This window comes from Schistocerca nitens, chromosome 1 (genome assembly GCF_023898315.1).
Source record: "Schistocerca nitens isolate TAMUIC-IGC-003100 chromosome 1, iqSchNite1.1, whole genome shotgun sequence".
NCBI classification, from domain to species: Eukaryota; Metazoa; Arthropoda; class Insecta; order Orthoptera; family Acrididae; genus Schistocerca; species Schistocerca nitens.
The window spans coordinates 1,205,681,601-1,205,697,775 of record NC_064614.1 but is presented as its reverse complement, the minus strand read 5'-3'; the positions used below and the strand labels follow the sequence as shown (position 1 = coordinate 1,205,697,775).

Genomic DNA, 16,175 nt, shown 5'->3' with positions numbered 1-16,175 from the left:
CAGGGGTTCAGAGTAAATCGAAGAAAGACAAATATAATGAGAAGTAGCAGAAATGAGAACAGTGAGAAGCTAAACATAAGGATTGGTGATCACGAAGTAGAAGAAGTTAAGGAATTCTGCTACCTAGGCTGCAAAATAACCAGTGACTGACGGAGGAAGAAGGATACAGAAAGCAGACCAACGCCGGCCCCAGTGGACGAGCGGTTCTAGGCGCTTCAGTCTGGAACCACGCGACCGCTACGGTGACAGGTTCGAATCCTGCCTCTGGCATGGATGTGTGTGATATCTTCAGGTTAGATAGGTTTAAGTAGTTGTAAGTTCTAGGGGACTGATGACCTCAGATGTTACGTCCCATAGTGCTCAGAGCCATTTGAACCAAGCAGACTAGTACTGACACAATGGGTTATTCCTGGCCAAGGGAAGTAAACTAGTATCAAACAATAGTCTTACTTTGAGGTAGAAATTTTTGAGAACATACGTTGGAGCACGGCATTGTATGGTAGTGAAACATGGACTATGCGAAAAACCTGAACAGAAGCGAATCGAAGCATTTGAGATGTGGTGCTATAGAAAAATATCGAATATAGGTGTATTGGTAAGGTAAGGAATGAGTAGGTTCTCCGGAGAGTCTGCGAGGAAACACTAACAAGAAGGAGGGACACGATGCTAGGATATGTGTCAAGACATCACAAAATAACTACAGTGGTACTAGAAGGAGCTGCAAAGGATAAAAACTGTAGAGAAAGACAGATATTGGAATACATCCAGCAAATAACTGAGGAAGTTGGTTGCAAATGGCTCTGAGCACTATGGGACTTAACATCTAAGGTCATCAGTCCCCTCGAACTTAGAACTACTTAAACATAACTAACCTAAGAACATCACACACATCCATGCCCGAGGCAGGATTCGAACCTGCGACCGTAGCGAGAGCGGTTCGAGACAGAAGCGCTTAGAACCGCTTGGCACGTAGGTTGTAAGTGCTACTCTGAGATGAAGAGGTTGGCACAGAAGAGGAATTCGTGGCGGGCCGTATCTAATGAGACTGATGACGCAAAAAAAATCCTGTTTTATCGTAGGAGTTCAACTAGGCCTTCTCTTTTTATCTGTCTGATCGTCTACTGCCTCCACTATTTCATCTCTGAAAGCTACCAATTCGTCTTCTACTGTATTCCTTTCCCCTGCTCTAGTCAATCGTTACCTAATGATCCCTCTGAAGCCCTTGATAAACTTATCCAGATGCAATCTCCTTAACATTTTATACTTAAAAATGTTTCACATCAATTCACCGCCGACAAACATTGAGGTGTTGTCCTTATTCTGGTTACGCCCGACAAAATTTCCTGCACGCAGGCTGAGTTTTTGTAAAACAACCCGGAAGCTATTTCTTGGCAAATCGGATCCCCATTAGTCACTTACTATAAAAAAAAGAGCTTAAAATAAAATACCTGGAGTTTATTGCCTTTCCACTGCTCGTCTCTCTATAGCAATGCGCATAAAAGGAGAATCCCCTTGAAAATAAACAATCCCTTGATAATAACTGATTTCCAGTTATACGTATATCTATATAATTCAACAAAAAACGCACGCACTGTCTGTAATATCCCGTCACTCTAAAGATATGGAGACAAAGTCGAAGAGTAGAGGCTATATCACCGAGCGAAATGGTGCACACTGGACTCGCATTCGCGAGGACGGCGGTTCAAACGCATATCCGCCCATTCTGATTCAGGTTTTCCGTGATTTCCCTAAATCCCCTCGGGCAAATGCCTGGATGGTTCCTTTGAAAAGGGCAGGGCTGACTTCCTTCCCCATCCTTCCTGTTGTAATGCGACCAATGACCTCGCTGTTTGGTTCCCTCCCTCAAATCAACCAACCAACCAACCACCATCCACCACACAAAATCTGATCAAAAGTGCCTGAATACCTATTATCTGACATTAGTATAGAGTGTACCCACCGTCCAGGTTAACCGAGAGCGCTAATAAGCTGCTTCCTGGACTCGGGTAGGCGCGCCGGCCCCAGATCGAATGCGCCCGGCGGCTTAACGATGGAGGCCGGTGTGTCAGCCAGCCTGGATATGGTTTCTAGGCGGTTTTCCACATCCCACTAGGTGAATACCGGGTTGGTCCCCACGTTCCGCCTCAGTTACACAGCTCGCAGACATCTGAGCACATTTGCACTATTCCATGGATTACACTAGACGCAGACAGTTGGGGTACACTAATTCCGCCCCCCGGGGGGGGGGGGGGGGGCTACGGGGTGGCGACAGGAAGGGCATCCGGCCACCCCTTAAAATAACCTTGCCAATTCCGATTAACCATGCCAACCCTGCGTCATTGCGGGAAAAAGGCACAAGCAGAAGAAAGTGTGAAGTGTACCCACCCTTCACTTTTATTACAGCTTGGCCTCTGCTGGGGACCCTTTCAATGAGGTGTCTAAATGTTTAGCCCACTCTTCCTTAAGAACCGACGAGGAGGTAGTGGTGTTGTGTTTCAAGCGTAGTCGCTGTTCTGTCTCAACCCAAATGTATTCCACCGGGTTAATGTCGGCAATCTGGTCAGACCAGTCCATCTCAGGAATGTTAATGCCCACAAATTATTGCTCCACAGATACTCCTTTACGACAGGGTGCATTGTCATGCTGCAGTAAATAACCGTGGTCTCCAAATTGTTCCTCTACTCACACATGTGTTCACATTATTCAGCATTTTCATTTTCTTAACCGTCGTAAGGGGACCACGCCATAACCCTAAAGGACACCGCCATGTCGTAACACCACTTCCACCGTCCTTCATTTTATAATGGCAGGTAACGTTCTCCAATTCACCAAATTCGCCAAATTCACCATTCGCCATTCACCAAATTCAAATTCACCAAAGCCAACCCTTCCATCGGATTGCCGTAGCGTAAAACATCATTCACCACACCAAATCAGTCGTTTGTATTCATCCACTATCGACGTCACTTTGTTCACTCCCTCAAGTGTCGCTTATCACTGATAACAAGAATGTGTGGCTCATGAGGAGCTACTTGACCACTGTGCCCCATTCCCTTAAACTCCCTAGGCGGAGCCATTGTGATAGCTGGCCTTTTGGAAGCACTTTGGAATTCACGAGTGATTCCGCGAGCTGATTTCATGCGTTTTTTATAAGTACCCGCGATAGTGCTGCACGGTCCCTGTAAGTACATGAGGCCTGCTTGGTGTTGGTTTCGGTATGGTTGTTCCATAGCATTTCCACTTCAAAATCATAACACCAACAGTCGGCATGGCTAGCTTTAAAATGGTTGTAACTAAAGTTCGAAGCCACTTAGATCTCCAGACCGACCTCTTCTGCTGTTGCTGCTCCTCTACTGAAGCCTCCTTTTACACTAGTAGGTCCGCCTCTCGTGGCGTCTAGTGGCCAGTTACTCATTACATAAGGGTGTCCGGACACTTTTGACGAGACACTGTAGTTCAGCCTTCGGCAGCTGTGAGTTTGCGGTCGTGATAAACACTTCACTTGTGGACGGCCGTTAGCCCGCTACAAGTCCGGAAGCTTTGTCTCCTTTCTGAAACTTTGGTTTCACCGATACTCGAATGCAGTTGTCATATTATGTTTCTACTCCTCGACCTTGAATTGGAATTCTAACAATGTGGTGTTGTGTAGAACGGTTATGGCTTTGTTCGTCGTTACTGATATGAGATAATGTCACTTACTGTCTCCCTAAATCGCTCCAGGCAAATACCGGGATGGTTCCTTTGAAAGGGAACGGTCGAGTTCCTTCCCTAATCCGATGAGACCGATGACCTCGCTGTTTGGTCTCTTCCCCCAAAACAACCCAACCAACTTACAGTCGCAACGCTTGCTATCAACTTCAATTTCGGCCATCGACTTAGCGTCGATCCCAGTTTACGAACCATACCTGGTTTGCAACAGTGACCTGCCTAATTTAGGCCAGGCAATGACATGAAAATATCTTACGATGGTAAAGTAATGTCATGAATTTTGCGTCAACCCGGACACCCTTCGTTGCAAACACAGAAGCGTTACATAGAGCTTCCAAATTATTGCTGTGTACGTTCGAAACTGTTGCAGGAATTGGCTGATACGGAAGTAGAACGAAAGAAACGCTACATCTACATCTATATAAATACTCCGAAACCCACCGTATGGTGCGTGGCGGAGGGTACCCTAACCACTACTAGTCATTCCCTTCCCTGTTCCAATCGCAAATCCTCCGTATGAGCCCTAATTTCTCGTATCTTATCTTCGTGGTCCTTATGCGAAATGTACGTTGACGGCAGTAGAATCGTTCTGCAGTCAGCCTGAAGTGCCGATTCTACAAATTATCTCAGTAGTACTACTCAAAAAGAACGTCACCTTCCCTCCAGTGATTCCCATTTAACTACCCGAAGCATCTCCGTGATACTTGCGGGTTACTCTAACCTACCTGTAACAAATCTAACAGCCCCCTCTGAATTGTTTTGATATAAATGAATAAGGCATCCGCAGTTGCGAATATGGACAACAGTCAGCTTTATAACGGAATCAGGAAAATGAAAATTAATGCCAGATCGGGACTGGAAATCGGATTTCCCGCTTACCACGAGCGGTCGCATTACCCTTTTTCTATTTGTTTTTTGTTTTTTGATCATTTTTTTCTATATTGTTGAATTTGTTCGGGGTGGACGTCCGATGACACCCGTTCAGGCCCTTGGTTGATCCGCTCACTCAGTTTCTTTAATACAGAGGGTAGCTAACCCTCAGACGGAACACGCTGAACTACCGTGCCGGTTGCCATTAGGCTAGACTCGTGGCCCGACCCAAACTTCCATTCGCCGTCAACCATATGTCAACAACCTGCACTCGCAGTCTGGTAAGGCGACCGCTTGCGACAAGTGGGAAACCCGGGCTCGAGTCCCAGTCGTGCACAAATTTTCACTGCCGTAATCCTATTATACAGTTGATGGTTGTTCATATTCGCAATTGCGAACACATTTTATGAATTACACAATGTATGTACGAGTAAAGGTTGTCACTCAGGAACGACGTCGTATGGACGTCTGGCTCTGGCTGTGTTCGTGCTATGATAGTCTAATGGTAAGGCGACCGCTTGCAATAAAAAAAATCCGGGTTACAATCTGACTTTTGATATTTTTAAAAATATCGGAAATCCGATGTACTGATATTTTAAAAAAATATCGTTATCGGCCCCCGACACTTCGAAAAAAGGTATCGATATACCGACGAAAAAAATTTCGACATACGGGCCTATAAAATTATCGGCTGCAGATTGTAACTATACTGCCGGTTTTAGATCTGCATATGTAAAGCACTCCGTCTTCAGGCCACAAGTGGCCCATCGGGACCATCCGACCGCCGTATCATCCTCAGCTGAGGATGTGGATAGGAGGGGCGTGTCGTCAGCATACCTCTCTCCCGGTCGTTATGATGGGTTTCTTTAATCGGAGATGCTATTATTCGGTCGAGTAGCTCCTCAGTTGGCATCACGAGGCTGAGTGCACCCAGAAAAATGGCAACAGCTCATGGCGGCCTGGATGGTCACCCATCCAAGTGCCGGCCACGCCCGACAGCGCTTAACTTCGGTGATCTGACGGGAACCTGTGTATCCACTGCGGCACGGCCGTTGCCCTGTATATGTAAGTATTGTTTTATTATTAGGTATTCTGTACGCGAACAAGCTAGCAGCCTGCTAATCCCCCCTGAGCTAGAATTGAAAGGAAATTGAGGCACGTTCACGCTTGGCGACAACCACTTTGCCGACAGTGGTAACTGCAGAAGTGGCACAGTAAAATGTGTCCGATGGGTCCCTCGTTCGGCTTCGCCACATAGCCGATTTGTCTGCAACACTTCATGCCGACATCCCTCTTTTTTTTAATTTCTGCAAACGCCAGTGATCTAGCGGTTTTAGTGCCACAATTGAGTGGTGAAGTTAAACGTTGCAGCTTCTGTTGATAGCGCCAAGCGCCGATTACGTCAACATTTCCCCTCACACGCCTCCGCCCATCGCAGAAACCAATCTTGTCATTTAGATTACGGTCTCTTTTTTTTCAGCACGTGTTTTGGAAGAATGCTGATCTGAAGACATTGCACACTATTTGCGTTAAAAATTGTTAACTGGTGTGCTATTTCTTCACATCCCAAATCCTGGTATTCCATCCACACCGCCACCCCCCCTTCCAATTCGACTTCTTCTTTGTGCCATCTATACTTTGCATCACACAGTCAAAGAGGAAGACTGCACGTGACGGGAGCTCAAAAGGTAATATGAGTCCTTCAGACAGTGAAAGTAAAATTATGTTCTACTACAATTTCAAAGGAACAATTATATATATATATATATATACCAAAAACTGCGATTTAAAAATGTCGGCACTCGATATAGCGTTTTTGATATCGATATGTCGTTATATCAAGGAAAAAGATCTCGACGACTTTTGTCGCTAGATTTTTCCAAGGAAATGTCAATATTTTATGAACAGTACTATTTGAGTCCCAGTCTGGCACAAAATTTCATTGTCGTCATTAGGAGATGCATGCATGTCCGAAGATGATGATGTTTGGTTTGTGGGGCGCTCAACTTCTCTATTACCAGCGCCCGTACAAATTCCCAAGCTTTGCTCAGCCAAATCTCGCCACTTTCATGAATGGTGATGAAATGATGAGGACAACACAAACACCCAGTCATCACGAGGCAGGTGAAAATCCCTGACCCCACCGGGAATCGAACCTGAGACCCCGTGCTCGAGTAGCGAGAACGTGACCGCGAGACCACGAGCTGCACACATGTCCGATGAAACTCTGTAACTCTGAGCAACATATGTGCTGCAATATCGCATGGCATCGTGTCGAATTTGTCCATGTTTTCCTTTAACCCGACATGATGCGGATCCCAAAAACTCGAACAGTACTGCTAATATTTTGAAATGCCTTGGCGAAAAAAACATCCGGAGCTGACAGGACCCGCCTCCTGCAGTTTTATAGGTCATTTGTTCGATCACGCTTAGATTATGGCAGCGTGGTGTATGAATCGGCCCGTCCTTCCTAACTCAGGATGTTAGATGCTGTCCACCATGAGGGCATTCGGATATCGACTGGAGCCTTTCGGACCAGCCCAGTTCCGAGTCTGTGTGCAGAGGCTGGTGAACCACCACTCTGGATTCGGCGGCGTATCCTTTTGGTTCGACAGGCGCTGAAAATCTCAGCGTCACCTCAGTCATTGACATTTAGTTCAGTGGTCCAACCTTTCAACGACTATTCAGGAGTCGGCTCCGAGTCACCAAGCCACTTAGTCGACGTGCTACAGACTGTCTCATGGATCTGGATCTCTCAGGCATCAAAATACACACTCAGAGATCGAACGTACTGCCGCCTTGGCTCCTTCAGAGGCCCAAATTAATTTTAAGCTTGACACGGTACAGGAAAACTTGTACTCCATATTTTGTTTTTACAACTTCGTTTTGCTCTGTTTTAAGTACGTACCACATTTTTATCGTTATTTATACAGATGGATCCCAGCAGGAGAATGGTCTCGGTTATTATTCCCTGATAGGGGTTTTAAAGTGCGTCTTCCAGAACACTTTACAAATTATGACGCGGAGTTATATGGCATTCTAATGGCACTGGAGAGGGTTCACAGTCACCACTGTACAGGGTTTCTTGTCTTTTCCGACTCGCTCAGTGCACTGCAAGCACTTCAGCAAATGTACCCGGTAGATCCGCTCATTCAACTCATCATGGACTCGTTACAGCGATTCCAACACCGTGGCAAGGAGGTGATCTTTTGCTGAGTACCTGGCCACATTGGGATTCAGGGCAACGACATGGCTGACAGAGATGCTAAGGAAGCATGTTGGGATAGTGCTGTCCATCCATCAATGCCCCATCCGTTTGCAGGTGACAGACCACAAACTGCGGTCGCTCCAATCGACCACAAAGGCTTGGCGGACTTCATGTCAGCCTCGTAGCTGGAAGGAGGTTATGCTTACCAGACTGCGCATCGGGCATAGCCCTTTCACACATGACTTCGGCGGGAGGCTCCACCAGTCCGTGAAGTTTGTGACGTGCCGCTTTCAGTTCAACATATTGTGGCTACGTGTGTCCTATATACTGATATTAGGGCAGCCCTCAGTCTCTCTGGACATCTGCCCATCATCCTCACAGATACCGATACCAGTGTTACACGGGTATTGAAATCTTGTGAACTGCCAGGCCTCATCCCAAAATTGGAGGGGGAAGGGCGGCAGACTTTAATCCATTATAAACTGCTCCGCATGTGGGGACAGCCTTCTTCTCCACCCATGAGATCTGCGTACTGATTTTTCGTCAGGGCGCTTATGATCATGATATCGAGCGCCCCCTCAACCCATCATCATCATCAACAGTACTCACAATGGGTCGCACTATTGTCCTATTTGCGGTCTCTTTTACAGGCGCACAGCCATTTCCTAAAAAATTTTGAGGCAAATCGCCACACAATTAATATACGCTTGAATTTCTTGATACGAATTGGAGGTCTGAAGTCCAGTTACGACCACACAAATACGGCTAGAAATGACATATAACGCGACGTCTTCCTCGCCAGAGCGAGAGGATACGGCTAAGGAGTTCAGCGCCCGTCGCTGCTTTACGGAGAGCTGAAGATGGCTACGGGTTAATTGATAACGGAGATTCGCAGACACACTTGGCCCGCTAGTAGCCATATGTTACTGTCACGCGAGTATCGATACCGGCCGACCGCTCGCGCCGCCGGTGTTGCGGACCGCGGAGCGCATTAGCGCGCGCCTGCGGGGCGCCGTCGATGTCTGCTAAATGGCGCCGCGTCAGGGCGCGCATATTAATCTCCGGAACGAGTTGCCGTGTGACGTACTACTGGCGCGCCGACGTGCGCAGCGTACAGCGGGCGAAGATTACTCATCGTCCACACCGGCTACATATTTCTTTCTCGACTTACCGTTCGAGATTTCGACGGCTGGCCGGACGGTCGGTGGACACCGGTTCGAGGGCTCGGCGCTTCGGCGATGGTCGATGATAACTCTTCATCCGCTGTCGGCGGTGAATGAAGTGTACCGACAGTGATGGATCCGGCGGGTAGCAAAGGTGACAACACCAGAAGTGTTGCACGTGCATTAATCTTCGCAACTCGAGACACTGATGTCTGTGGTAATCGACGGGCACTTGCTTGAAGTTCAGCAAGTGGGGAATAATGACATTTTGGTCAGTCACGATTACTAACGGGACTACCGGTAATGAATGTGGCTTTGTGTACGCACTAGGAATCACTCACCACTCCTAACGATAAAATTACGTGTCGTTGATGCAAACTAAATTTGTGACCGGAATGAGAATTTCTTGGTAGGGAGGTCGTAGCACATTTCTTGTATGGAACATGTTAATGCTCACGCATTATCACCTCTTTGGAGAGCAAGTACATAAATATTATAAAGATGGACGTACGTCTGTATGTTCCACACCTCCTTCTAAACCACTGAACCGATTTCAATCAAACTTGCTACAACATAACTTATTACCTACAGAGCATCGCTCTGGGGGTAAGAACACCTTCCTGTCAAAGGGATAGGAGTGGGGTTTGGAGTGGGAGTGAACAGCCAGTGAAATTCGCTTTAGATGCAGGTTTGTGTGTGCAAATACGTGTGAAATATGTTAAATACATGTGGGATATATTTGAAGTATGTGTAAGTAGGTAACGACACAGATAAAAAGTTCATGATAACCCTGGTACGAATATAAAAATTTAAATTTAATTTTTTTTTTAAATTTGTAGTAAGGTCTTATGGGACCAAACTGCTGAGGTCATCGGTCCCTAAGCTTACACACTATTTAACTTAAACTAACTTACGCTAAGGACGACACACACCCATGCCCGAGGGAGGACTTGAACCTGCGACGGGGGGAGCTACGCGGATCGTGACAAGACGCCCTAGACTGCGCGGCTACCCTGTGGGGCACAAACAAATTTAGTACAAGTAGTAGTACTGATTAGTCTCCTATTGGGAAGGGGTGATAATGTGGAGAGAGAAGGCCGGGAGGAGGAGGTGGAGAGACAAATAGGAAAAAGAAACACATGGACACAGATAAGGAAATGGGGAGAGAGAAAGGGTGGGATGGCAGGGAAAGAGGTCAGTAGGAGACAGACAGAGGAGGGAAATAGTAGATACTGAATACAGACATGGGGAGGAAGATATGGGCAGAGAGAGGAGAAATAAGAAATTACCATGAAGAGGGGAAGAGGAAACGAACAGAGAAAGGGTACAGGAGGAGATGGACAGAGAAAGAAGCACAGAGAAAAGAAAGAGTAGGGTATGGACAGAAAGAGGAGGGTGGAGAAGATGAACAGCAAACATGGGGAGGAAATGGATAAGGAGACAGGAAGAGGCGATGGGCAGAGAGTGGATAAAGAAAGAGGAGGAGATAGAATTAGATGAGGGAAGGAGGGGATGGACAGAGGGGGAAGGCGTATATGGACAGAGGGGGGGGGGGGGGAGGATCAGATGGAGAGAGAGGAGAAGAGTAGATGGACAGGGAGAAGGATAGGAAGAGATGGACAAAGTGAGATGTAGAAAGACAGAGAGAGGGGGTTGAGGAAGTGCAGTAATAGAAGACTGGAATAAAGACACACCTGAGCAATGCGAGGCTCAGCTAATATGTATATAAAAATAAACATAGATACCGCAAAGAGAAATCTTACGAAACTCACCTGGCTCTTTTTATGAGATCCAGGATGACCTAAACATGGATAAGGTGGATGCTGTGATCCTTGGCTCACTAAGGCATTCGGTTCAGTTCTGCATTTAATGAACAAAATACGAACCTCCCAAATATCAGGCCAGATTTGTGACGGAATTGAGGACTTTGTTGCAGTTAAAAACTCAACATATCACCCGTAATGGAACTGAGTCGACATATGTAGTCTTTTTGAGTAATACCCCAAGGCAGTGTAGTAGGAGCGTTATTTTTTACTACATATTCGTAAGTGGTCTTGTAGATGACGTCGTGTTTCCCGTTAGGTTCTTCAAGACATCACAATTGGTTCACGGGCCGTCTCCTAGCACGAGTGCCATAGCGCTCAGCCTTAAGCACATTTCCCCCACTACCATGGCACGCTGTCTGAGCGCCAGGAGTGGAGACAGGGAAAAACTGCGAAAGTGCCGCAGTCACACTGCATACACTTTGGTAATCTATTTCACATTTTGCAACAACATAGATGGCAAGCAAAACAAATTTTTAGTGTTATTTGATTATCTTTGGTTCGCTGTAAACATAATTATCATCTTGTACGGCCTGTAGGAATAAGAACAGACGGAGACATATTCACAGATTCTCGCACTCTGTTTGCCACTAATCGCGACTTATTTAATTTCATAATCGAGAAAAGGTCTTTCAAGCACATATGTTGGTTCAAATGGTTCTGAGCACTATGGGACTTAACATCTGTGGCCATCAGTCCCCTAGAACTTAGAACTACTTAAACCTAACTAACCTAAGGACATCACACACATCCATGCCCGAGGCAGGATTCGAACCTGCGACCGTAGCAGTCGCGCGGTTCCGGACTGCGCGCCTACAACCGCTAGACCACCGCGGCCGGCGCACATATGTTGATCGAAACACTGGCAACCTCATTACGGAGACGTGAAAACTCTGGCTGAGAAAAGCAATATAGGCGTCCTGGATAGTTTTAACGTTAAAGAGATTTGTCTTTAAAACTGGAATTACCTAGCAGATCAGTCATTTACATCGCCAGATGCACAGGGGTGCTTTCAACTGAAACAGCAAACGGTCTCGAAAACAGATGTAAGTCTGGCAGTGTCTTCAAAAAGTTTAGAAAACTATCCTTGTATCTCTTTCAAGGTCACAATTATTTTCTCAAACGTCGCGTTTTCCTTAACGCCAGTGAACTTAGGGAAGTGGACAAAATTTGCAAGACTGTGTCCCTCGTATAACGCGATTTTATTTTTATATGCATCCCCACGTAAGAAGAAAGATTTTCTTTCAAACCTTGCAATATCTTACTGTGGTCAGTGTGCAGTCAAGTCCACTTGAAGTTCGAGATATGCTGTCCATTCCGGCTGTTCGAATATTCGTTCCTGCACGCGTTTTTCCTCCGTAAATTCAATAATGGCGAGTTCTGCAACGAAAAACCGCTCCAGGCATGCACCTTGACTTAACCAACGTACTTAGGAGCATCCTTCATTTCGATCGAAAACTTCAGAAATTTTACTGTGCGTGCTGAATGCTTACATATTTAGCAGAAAGTGCTTCTTGATGTACAGAACAATGAATCCCGTTCCTCAATCATTGTAGTTTTTGGCTCTATCGCTGTAAACTAAATCTTTATATTCTTTTAGCATGGTATTGTAAAATCGTTTCATAGCAAATTGGCAATACCCATTGCTTATCCGACTGCATGACGTATACTGAAGCTCCAATGAAACTGGTATAGGCATGCGCATTCAAATACAGAGATATGTAAACAGGCAGAATACGGCGCTGCGGACGGCAACGCCTATATAAGACAAGTTTCTGGCGCAGTTGTTACTGTTGCTGCTATTGTTACTGCTGATACAATGGCAGGTTATCACGCTTATGTGAATTTGAACGTGGTGTCATAGTCAGTGCACGACCGATGGGACACAGCTTCTCCGAGGTAGCGATGAAGTAAGGATTTTCCCTTACGATCATTTCACGAGTGTACTGTGAATATCACGAAACCTCCAACATCGCTGCGGCCGGAAAAACATCCTGCATGAACGTATCAATGACGACTGAAGAGAAGCGTTCGAAGTGACAGTTCAACCCTTCCACAGATTGCTGTATGTTTTAATGCTGGGCCATCAACAAGTGTCAGCGTGCGAATCATTCAACGAAACATCATCGGTAAGGACTCTCGGAGTCGAAGGTCCACTCGTGTACCCTTGATGACTGCACGACACAAAGCTTTACTCCTCGCCTGCGCCCATCAACACCGACATTGGACTGTTGATGACTGGAAACATATTGCCTGGTCGGACGAGTCTCGTTTCAAACTGTATCGAGCGAAAGGTTGTGTACGGGTATGTTGACAACCTCATCAATCCATGTACCCTGCATGTCAGTACGGAACTGTTCAAGGTGATGGAAGCTCTGTAATGGTGTAAGGCGTGTGCAGTTGGAGTGATATGGGATCCCTAATACGTCTAGATACAACTCTGACAGGTGACACGTACATAAGCATCCTTTCTGAACACCGGCATCCATTCATGCCCATTGTGCATTCTGACGGACTTCGGCATCTCCAGCAGAACAATGCGGCACGCCACACGTCCAGTATTGCTACAGAGTGGCTTCAGGAATACTTTTCTGATTTTAAACACTTCCTCTGGTCAACAACTCCACAGACATGAACATTATTGAGCATATCTGGGATGCCTTGCAACGTGATGCTCAAAAGAGATCTTGACCCCCTCATACTTTACGGGTTTACGGATAGCCCGGCTGCATTCATGGCCTCAGTTCCCTCTTGAACTACTTCAGACATTAGTCGAGTCCACGCCACATCGTGTTGCAGCACTTATGTGTGCTCATGGAGGCCCTACACGATATTAGGCAGGTGTACCAGATTCTTTCGCTCTTCAGTGTATTATTATAATTCTCATCCCTCTTTTCTGTCATTCCCAATCATATTTTCCCAATTTTGCATTTTGTAAAATTGACACGATCAGCCTCGTAACGCACAATCAGTTCTGCACAGATTGTCCTTCGTTATTCTTTACGGTCTTTTGTTAGGTGTGTATCCGATGTGTTCCTCGTCGAATAGCAGAAAACCATAAAGAGCAACGAAGGACCGTACGTGGGGAACTGATTGCGCGTTACGAGGCTGATCGTGACAATCTTTTGTCGAACGTCGTCACTGACGATGAAAAGTTGGCTCATCACTTCGAACCACAAACGAAACGGCAATGCATGGAGTGGCGCCACACACCTCTGCTCCAAAGCAGGAGTTCAGTGTCGCACTCTTTGCCGGTAAATTAATGGCGACGGTCGTCTGGGACTCTGAAGTGGCTATTCTGTTTCATTTCCTCCCTCATGGGGCAACGATCAACTCTGCGATGTATTGTACTCTCCTCAGGAAACTGAAGAAACGACTTCAGCATGTTCATCGCCTCGAAAATGCAAACAGACGTTTCCTTCTCCATGACAACGCAAGGCCTCACAGAAGTCTGAGCACCCGAGAGGAGCTTACATACTTTACTGGACTGTTGTTCCTGATCCACACTATAGCCCGTATTTCGCACCTTCCAGCTTGCTTCTGTTTGGCCCAATGATGGACGCCATCCGTGGGAAAATAATACATGGATGATGGGGAGGTTATTGACATAGTACGACATTGGCTCCCGCGTCGATCCGGCCGGCCGCTGTGGGCGAGCGGTTATAGGCGCTTCAGTCCGGAACCGCGCTGCTGCTACGGTCGCAAGTTCGAATCCTGCCTCGGGCATGGATGTGTGTGATATCCTTAGGTTAGTTAGGTTTAAGTAGTTCTAAGTCTAGAGGACTGATGACCTCAAATGTTAAGTCCAATAGTGCTTAGAGCAATTTGAATCATCTTTATCAGGAGAAAATGTTGAAAAATAAGGTTTTGTAGCCAAAATAGTTTAGTATATAGGAATCCTGAATAAAACCAACCTGCTTTCCGAAAGAAATGTGTTGCACTACGTACTGAATGCCCCTCATATTTGTCACGTAACGACTGCGAAGGCAAGGTCAGACTACTTGCACTGCGCACAGAGGGGTTACTGAAAAGATTGCTAGCACGCTTGGTAGGCGCATGAAAGCGATGAAATCACATATTCGTGACACTAAGAGCAATAACTGTCGAATTTACATCTGTTGTAGGAATAACTTCGCTTCGGAAGAAAAAGCAACCGCAGGGTGATCCCGTAATGATGTTACAAACTTTCAGGGGTGATGGTGAAGGGTAAATATATCAATCTAAAGTAAGGGACCCAGGTCCGGAAAACAGCTGATTCAAAATTTATAACCGAAAAACATTCTGTTACCTCTGACAATGGAATAGATGTACAGGATCTGTTTCCGCTAGGGTAGCAACTTTCATACGTGTAGTATAGGCCAAGACAAGAAAAAAAAGTCTAGAATACATGGTCTCCGAAATGCATACCTTATGAGCTATGAGCAGATGTTCATCTTGGCTAATGTGAAACATATCTCTTTTACTGAACAAGTGCCTATTGCGCTTCACGTACGCATTTTAGGACCAATATTTACTAAATATTTTTTCCTGTCTTGATCTATACCACACGTATAAAAGCTGTCTTAGCAACAACAATACCGGTACGAATATTCCACTGAAAGAGGTAATGATTTTCGCTCATAAATTTCGACTCCGATGTTTCCGAAGAACACTGCAAGGCACTTTATGACCAGAACAGGTACTGCTGTACTGTATTTATCCGCCGACACCGGGCAAGCGCCTTTCAATTAAAAATGTCTCCCCTGTACGGGAATATAAATAATGGATGTACAAGTGCAGGATCCAGGCACGTGGTTGACGACACATGGAAGTCTGGGTCTGGCCATATGGTGTGCACGGAAAGCCGAATGTTAAGTCGAACGCTCCCGATAAACGGGGAATCCGGGCTGGAGTCCCGCTCCAGCACAATTTACATTGTCGTCATTTCATTAGACAGCTGATGGTTGTCCATATTGGCAACTGCGAATACATTTCATACATTTAGAGATATAGGAAGTTTAGAGATTTAGCTCCACTTGATGCTAGTGGCACTAAAGATAAATCATTAGCTTAGAGAGGTGGGTTAGAGAAGGAAATTAGCTATAGGCTAGTTGCAGGAATCAGCCTACCATTTTGCTGTGCTGTTTCGGAAAACCAGGGAAAATGTATATCGGGTGTACAGGACCGGTATATCCTTGAAACATGATTGTTGTCTAATGTGGGTGATGAAATGATGAATACAAATGGTAAGGTAAAATACTCTCATAATTAATTATAAAGGGGAAAATTGTAACAAAGTACTGTTATACGTAGGAAGAAGCACTGTTAACGTTAATATCCTAATGATGACGGACTATTTTTTTTTTTAACAGACAACAAATTCGCATTGGGCAAACTGCAAAATATCTAGATCTGGATAGCACG

At 45.8% G+C, this 16,175-nt stretch overlaps 1 pseudogene; it reads right to left on the bottom strand.

The window, feature by feature from the left end:
• Window positions 1-5,517: 5,517 nt before the first annotated feature.
• Window positions 5,518-5,635, bottom strand: LOC126212483 (5S ribosomal RNA; annotated as a pseudogene).
• Between the last annotated feature and the right edge of the window lie 10,540 nt (window positions 5,636-16,175).